This window comes from Triticum aestivum, chromosome 3B (assembly GCF_018294505.1).
Source record: "Triticum aestivum cultivar Chinese Spring chromosome 3B, IWGSC CS RefSeq v2.1, whole genome shotgun sequence".
Lineage (NCBI taxonomy): Eukaryota > Viridiplantae > Streptophyta > Magnoliopsida > Poales > Poaceae > Triticum > Triticum aestivum.
The window spans coordinates 681,467,861-681,476,229 of record NC_057801.1 but is presented as its reverse complement, the minus strand read 5'-3'; positions in this window follow the sequence as shown (position 1 = coordinate 681,476,229).

Genomic DNA, 8,369 nt, shown 5'->3' with positions numbered 1-8,369 from the left:
TCCGGCCTGTACAAGGGGGAGAAGGAGGACTTCCTCCAGACGAACCCGTTGAATGGGTTCTCCATGCATAACCCTCGGTGCTGGGTAAGCAAACACTTTACGTGCCCGACCCATGGTTTCAAAGTTTAAGTTTCTTATATTATGTTTTTTGACGCAGGAGCTGCGTCGGGTTGTGGAGGACATGCTAAGTCCAGCTCCGCAACCCGAGGATCCAGAGAGATCCCAGGATCCGGCCTCCGAAGAGGATCCGGACAAAAAGGTGGAGCTAATCGACGGGGTGTTCCACTGGCTCAGCATGGATAATGCTTTAGTTGCCATTACGGCTGACTACCCCGGACTATATCCGGCTTCCCAGGTGATTGTGACCGAAGTCCCGACACCATTATTTCTTCCTTGCTCATTACTGACCTTCGCATACGACGGTGTTTTGCAGGAAGCGCCTTCAAGGCGGGAAGCCGAGCCCGCGGCGGCTAACCAACAAAGGCCAGTCCGGACCAGTAGGCGGAAGAGGGGCGCGGCGCAGATTGAAACGTCGCCGCAAAGGTATAGCTCACAGTTCATTATTTGGAGCAACGTTCCTAGGAAGCGTTTGAGTGCTCATGACTTTTGTAGGAGAAAAAGCGCCCGCCGGACTGCGGGCGTAGAGGTTGCCAATCCAACCTCTACCAGCCAGGCTCCAGCACCTGGTCTGGAGGGGGAGGCGAGCGCAAGGCGCGAGCCGGACACTCCTCCAACGGAGGATGCCGACAGACTGTCCGCCACCAAGTCTGAAGTGGAGAGCGCCATGAACCACAGGCGCCGCCGGACAGTATTTCGTGACGCGTGCTTCTCCCCTGAGGCATTGAATGCGTTTAACGCGGGGGACGCGCACCTCCGTGCTGCTCAAGATGGTTTTACCAGAGCCACGGAGCAGTATGTAAAAGACATACGGGTAAGAGAATTTAATAGTTGTATATGCCAATAGCCCCCGAGACTTAAAGTAGTTATATTAACTGATTTAAGGATCATTTGAAATGCAGGATCTTATGGAGAAGAATACCCAACTGTCTCAGGAGCTGCAAGAGTGCAAGGCCCAACTCGAGGCCGCACTTGTTGCCACAGGAGGAAACACAGAGACCCCTCCTGGTAACACATTATTTTAAAAATATAAGCGGTGTGCAGCGTGCGCGCAAGTCTAATAATGACATTGCAGGTGCTGCCGGACAAGATCCGGACAGGCAAGAACTACTGCGCCAGCTGAAGGCCGGCGAGAGGGTGCTGAATAAAGTGCAGCGGGAAAGGAACAAGCTCCAGGATGCCCATGCCCAGCTCGGAGAAGAGCTGAAAGGTGTTCGGGCCGAGCTGTCTGGCTCCATTAAGGAGAATCGGCGGCTTCGTCGCGGCATCTATAGTAAGTGCTTGAGCGAACTCCTTTGAAAAGAAGAGTTCGGCAAGGAAGTCAATTGACGAAATATGTCTATAGGTATACTAATAGGTCGCCCTGCGGAGGAGATGCCCGTATCGACGGGTGATCAACTTCCCGAACTGTTGCAGCTGCTCGAACGAGTTCGGCAGGCAATGAGCGGCGGCGTCCAGGCTTTATGGCCGGCCCTTTCCCTGCCCGAGGGCCTTGGGGAGCTTGCAGAGAAGCTTCAGGGAATGCGGCAGCGCTTCCATTTATGGAAGATTTCGGCCTGCCGCCAAGGTGCCAGGGAGGCCTGGGCCATGGTGAAGACGCGGTACAAGAAGGCAGATCCCAACCATATGGCCGAGGTCGGACCTGTGGGGCCCGATGGGAAGGAGATCCCTGTGAGTTTAGTATACGGCCAAGTAGAATTGGCCGCTAAATTTTCCCAACGGGACTGTAAATTAGACAGCCTGTTAGACGGGATTGAGGAGGAATACAGTCAGTCGATTTGACAATGTATTTTAAAATGACATGTAAAATGCCTTCTAGCCGGATTGTAGATCGTTTGTCTTTGCCGACATTTTCGCTTCAACCTCGGGACCCTAGAGTCTGGAGTGTGTCCGAATACCTTCTCGGTTAAGAAACAACCGGGGCATGCATGGAGACCAGGCGTAGGGGTCATTAGTGCTTTATCAGACAAGTGCCCAACTAGTTATGTTATATTACATGGTTAGTAAGAAACATCTTCCAGGGAGAATAGTTCCGTTAAGGGTTCCTTTCCCTGGGAGGCATGCCCTAAAGTGCATGTCCGGTCTGCGAAAAGAGCAGAAAAACATCTGGGGGCAGATAAATAAGTAGGTAAAAAATCATCTTTCAAGTCACCGACCGAATATTCCCTTAAGAACGCTAGCTTTCGGCTTCACCCAGTCTGAGGTACACATCCGGCTGACCCGGCAGTAACAATCGCAGAGGTGCTCCCTTTACCTCCTAGCCGAACAATCGGGAACGTAGGGGTAAGCACAGGAGCCAGGCAACCCAGCTTGGCCAAAACTTAAGTCATATCAATGCATATAATAGTGAATAAAAGGTACATGTGGAAGCTTGACACATGTGCTGGGCATGAAGCCCTTATAATTAAGCTTCTGGTAAAGAAGCCCCCAGGTATAATGAGTGCGGATGGCACATCAAGTGTGTGCGAACAATGCGCAAGTAGGCCCTTAAGGGATTTTTAGGAAAAGGGTTGAGAGAAGAAAGAGAAACAAAAGATAGCTGAAGTGTAAAAGTTTGGACGGGGGAAGGGGACGAACTCTTAGTCCGGCGCTAGGCATAGAATCTTCGGAGGCGGGCTGCGTTCCATGGGTTCGGCACGAGTCGGTTGTCCGACGCATTTCGTAGACGGTATGCTCCGCCGGTCAGGACTTGATCGATAATGAAGGGGCCCTCCCATTTGGGCTTGAGCTTGTCCTTTTTCTTGTCCGGCAGGCGTAGAACTAGTTCGCCAACGTTGTAAGTCTTGGCCCGTACTTCTCTGCTTTGATATCTTCGAGCCTGCTGCTGATAGAATGCGGAACGAGCCTTGGCGACGTCGCGTTCTTCCTCCAATGCGTCCAAGCTGTCCTGCCGATCCAGCTCGGCTTCTCTTTCTTCGTACATGTGCACTCGAGGTGAATCATGAATGATGTCGCAGGGCAGAACTGCCTCTGCGCCGTATACCATAAAAAATGGTGTGAATCTGGTAGTACGGTTGGGCGTTGTCCGCAGCCCCCAGAGTACGGAGTCTAGCTCCTCTACCCAGTGCGTGTCAGATTTCGTAAGTGACCGCACTAGTCTGGGTTTGATGCCGCTCATTATTAGACCATTTGCTCGTTCCACTTGACCGTTGGTTTGAGGATGATAGACTGAAGCCTAATCGAGCTTAATGCCCATATTTTTGCACCATGATTTAACCTCGTCGGCCGTGAAGTTCGTGCCGTTATCGGTGATGATGCTATGGGGGACACCATAACGGTGTACTACCTCGGAGATAAAGTCTATCACTGGTCCGGTCTCTGCCGTTTTGACTGGCTTGGCCTCTATCCATTTGGTGAATTTGTCCACCATGACCAATAGGTACCTTTGCTTGTGGGTTCCTCCTTTAAGGGGTCCAACCATGTCAAGCCCCCAGACCGCGAACGGCCAGGTAATGGGTATAGTTTTGAGGGCGGTGGGTGGCATATGGCTCTGATTAGCAAAGAGCTGACAACCGACGCATCTTTGGACTAAGTCCTGAGCATCTGCCCGGGCCGTCGGCCAATAAAATCCTGTATGGAATGCCTTTCCTACAAGGGCCCGAGCTGCGGCGTGGTGTCCGCCTAGTCCGGCATGAATTTCAGCCAGAAGGTTTCGCCCTGCCTCTTCGGAGATACACCTTTGAAGGACTCCGGTTGTGCTTTTCTTATAAAGTTCTCCCTCATGGACCTTGTAGGCTTTAGATCACCGGACAATGCAGCGGGCCTCATTTTGGTCTTCGGGAAGTTCCTGCCTAAGCAAGTAGGCTAGGAATGGTTCTGTCCACGGGGCGATTACTGCCATTATGTCGTGGGCTGAAGGTGTTATTTCATCGGCTGAATCGCCGGTTATGTCAGATTGCTCTGCGTCGGTTGGTGCGGCTGTTTCCGGTTTGTTATTTCCGGACTCCTCTTCCCATAGTACGGATGGCTTAAAGAGCCGTTCCAGGAAGATGTTTCGAGGGACAGCGTCACGTTTTGCGCCGATGCGTGCCAGTACGTCGGCTGCTTGGTTATTATCCCGGGCTACGTGATGGAATTCAAGTCCTTCAAACCAAGCTGACATTTTTAGGACAGCGTTGCAATATGCTGCCATTTTCGGATCCTTGGCATCAAAGTCTCCATTTATTTGGGATATTGCAAGGTTTGAATCCCCGCGCACCTCTAGGCGTTGAATGCCCATGGAGATTGCCATCTAGAGGCCATGTAAAAGGGCCTCGTATTCGGCTGCGTTGTTGGAGTCCGTGTACATTATCTGAAGTACGTATTGGACTGTGTCCCCGGTTGGGGATGTCAATACGACGCCAGCCCCCAATCCGGCCAACATTTTAGAGCCGTCGAAGTGCATAATCCAATTGGAGTATGCGCCGTACTCTTTAGGGAGTTCGGCTTCGGTCCATTCAGCGACAAAGTCAGCCAAAACTTGTGACTTTATAGCTCGCCGAGGTTTGTAAGTTATATCGAATGGTAAGAGCTCAATGGCCCATTTTGCAATCCTGCCCATCGCGTCGCGGTTGTTTATAATGTCGTTGAGGGGTACTTCGGAGGCCACTGTTATCGAACACTCTTGAAAGTAGTGTCGGAGCTTCCGGGATGCCATGAACACCACATACGCTATCTTTTGATAGTGCGGGTAATGGGACTTGCAGGGGGTTAACACAGTGGATACGTAGTACACTGGTTTTTGAAGAGGGAATTTATGCCCTTCTGTCTCTCGTTCGACGACGAGTACCGCGCTTACAACTTGATGTGTTGCCGCGATGTATAACAACATTGGTTCGCCTAGATTGGGCGCAGCCAGGACCGGATTCGTTGCCAATATGGCTTTTATTTCTTCGAGTCCGACAGTGGCAGCATCCGTCCACTCGAAGTGTTCGGTGTGCCTAAGGAGGCGATAGAGGGGCAATGCCTTTTATCCTAGACGGGAGATAAAGCGGCTTAGAGCCGCCACGCATCTAGTCAATTTTTGTATTTGTTTGAGGTCTTTTGGAATATCTAGCTGTGACAGGGCTCGGATTTTGGCTGGGTTTGCTTCAATTCCTCTACTGGATACAATGAAGCCCAGGAGCTTTCCGGCTGGTACGCCGAAAACGCATTTTTCCGGATTCAGCTTGATGTCATATGCTCTGAGGTTGTCGAATGTGAGCCTCAAGTCGTCTACTAGAGTTTCGACGTGTTTGGTTTTGACGACTACGTCGTCTACGTATGCCTCTACTGTTTTGCCGATCTGGGTGGCCAGACATGTTTGAATCATGCGCTGATATGTTGCGCCGGCGTTTTTAAGTCCGAAGGGCATCGTGTTGAAGCAGAATGGTCCATATGGAGTGATGAATGCCGTTGCGGCTTGGTCTGCTTCCGCCATCTTGATTTGATGGTAGCCGGAGTATGCGTCAAGGAAGCACAGTGAATCGTGTCCTGCAGTAGCGTCGATTATCTGGTCGATGCGGGGGAGGGGGAAGGGATCCTTTGGGCAGGCCTTGTTGAGGTCTTTAAAATCAACACATAGGCGCCAGGATTTGTCCTTCTTTGGTACCATTACCAGGTTTGCTAGCCAATCCGGATGTTTGATATCTCTGATGAATCCGGCTTCCAATAGTTTGGCTAGCTCTTCTCCCATTGCCTGTCTTTTGGGTCTGGAAAATCGTCGAAGAGCCTGTTTGACTGGCTTGAATCCTTTTAGGATGTTTAGGCTGTGTTCTGCCAATCTGCGTGGGATTCCAGGCATATCCGAAGGGTGCCAGGCGAAAATGTCCCAATTTTCCCGAAGGAATTCTCGCAGTGCGGCGTCTACATCAGGGTTCAACTGTGCCCCGATGGAAGCCGTCTTTGTCGGGTCCGTTGGATGGACCTAGAATTTTACTATTTCGTCCGCTGGTTTAAAGGAGGTGGACTTGGATCTCTTATCGAGTATCACATCGTCCCTATTCACAGTAGAGCGCAGCGCGGTGAGTTCTTCTGCCGCTAGGGCTTCGGATAGTGCCTCCAGGGCTAATGCGGCTGTCTTGTTTTCGGCGCGGAGTGCTATGTCCGGATCACTAACGAGAGTGATTATTCCGCCGGGCCCAGGCATTTTGAGCTTCATCTACCCGTAATGGGGTACGGCTTGAAAAATTGTGAATGCCTCTCGTCCTAATATAGCGCGATATCCGCTATTGAACGGGGCCACTTGGAACGTGACTTCTTTGGATCTGTAATTGTCCGGCGAGCCAAACACCACATCGAGTGTGATTTTTCCGGTGCAGCGCGCTTCCCGGCTAGGGATTATTCCTCTGAAGGTTGTGCTGCTTCACTCAATGCGGCTCCAGTCTATTTCCATTTTTTGAAGAGTTTCCTCGTAGATGAGGTTTAATCCGCTGCTGCCATCCATGAGGACCTTTGTAAGTCGAAAGTCGTCCACTATTGTACTAAGTACCAGTGCGGCTGGTGCTCGGGCTGTTCGGAATTTAGGTTCGTTGCTGGCGTTGAAGGTGATGGCTGTGTCGCTCCATGGATTTGTTGTTGCTACTTGGTAGACTTCGGCGAGGCTGCGGATTGTTCGTTTCCGCATATTATTTGATGCGAAAGTCTCGAAGACTATTGATACCGTACCGGTATTGTTGGAGTGGTTTTCCGGGGCTAGAAGCTCCTCGCCACTTTTGGCCACCTGCCGTAATATCCAACATGCTCGAAGGCTATGTGTTGGGATGGCGCCCTCTGTACTGTGAATTTTACAGGGTCCTCTAAGCCGTCCCTCCAATACGGTTCCGTGCCCTTTATGGGGTTTTTGCTTTTTGGTTTTTGTATCTGGTGCCTGAGTGTAATGCACTCTTTTGTTGTGAACTAGGGTTGTATTCGGGGCCAGATTGTCCCAAAAATTATTTTCGGTTATCCGGAAACTCTCCATCGCATAGTACTTTCGTACTATGGACGCCAGGTCGGCGAAGTGTGTAATTTCACGACGGCTGACGGCGTTCAAGATTCCCTCGTCCATGCAATTATTGCAAAAAATTGAGATTGCGTTTTCCTCTCGGCAGTCCTTTATCCTGTCCATAACCAGGAGGAATCTGGCCCAGTAGTGATGTATTGTCTCAGCGGGCTCTTGCCGGATTAGAGATAGATCGCATATGTCTGGGCGGGTGGGTGTAATTAAGTCCGGAACCCTACCCATCTCAAGGCTCGAAGGCCGAGAAGTTTCCAAATTTGGAAGCTTGGATTGCTGGACGTTGTCCAACGAGTCTGGTCTGATGCCTGACTTTAAGTTCAGTGCTTGATCGAAGTCCGTCCCTCCGCGGGAATCCGGCATGGGAGGTTCGGGAGCCCGGACATGACTAGTTTTCAATATAGGAGAAGACTCGCCGCATTGTTCCTCTACCACTGCAACGTGGTGGGTGACCTGGGGAGAGTTAATCTCTCTCAGATTGGTTTTAAGCCCAATCTGATTGTATTCTGTAGCGACTCCCAGGGCGGCGATGCGATCCAAGAGCTCATTTACGGACGAGAGCTCTGTTGGATCCAGCCACTCGGCGAATTCCGAGCTGACGTGAAGATTGCTTTTGACGACTTGAGAGGTCATTGTCGAAGCGGTGGCCGGACAGGCGGTCATAAGAAAACCAACTAGCCGGATAGTTTGGCCGGCGGCCAAGGCTCCTTTGGTGAAAATACCGTCCTTGAAGACGGGAGGAGGCATCCTTCCTATCGGTGACGGCACAGAGGAACTCTCAATGAAAGCACCAATGTCGGTGTCAAAACCGGCGGATCTCGGGTAGGGGGTCCCGAACTGTGCGTCTAGGCGGATGGTAACAGGAGACAAGGGACACGATGTTTTTACCCAGGTTCGGGCCCTCTCGATGGAGGTAAAACCCTACTCCTGCTTGATTGATATTGATGATATGGGTAGTACAAGAGCGGATCTACCACGAGATCAAGGAGGCTAAACCCTAGACGCTAGCCTATGGTATGATTGTTGTAATGGTTGTGTCCTATGGACTAAAGCCCTCCGGTTTATATAGACACCGGAGAGGGCTAGGGTTACACAGAGTCGGTTACAATGGTAGGAGATCTGCATATCCGTATCGCCAAGCTTGCCTTCCACGCCAAGGAAAGTCCCATCCGGACACGGGACGGAGTCTTCAATCTTGTATCTTCGTAGTCTTGGAGTCCGGCTAACGATGATAGTCCGGCTGTCCGGACACCCCCTAGTCCAGGACTCCCTCACCTACTCCTGCTTGATTGATATT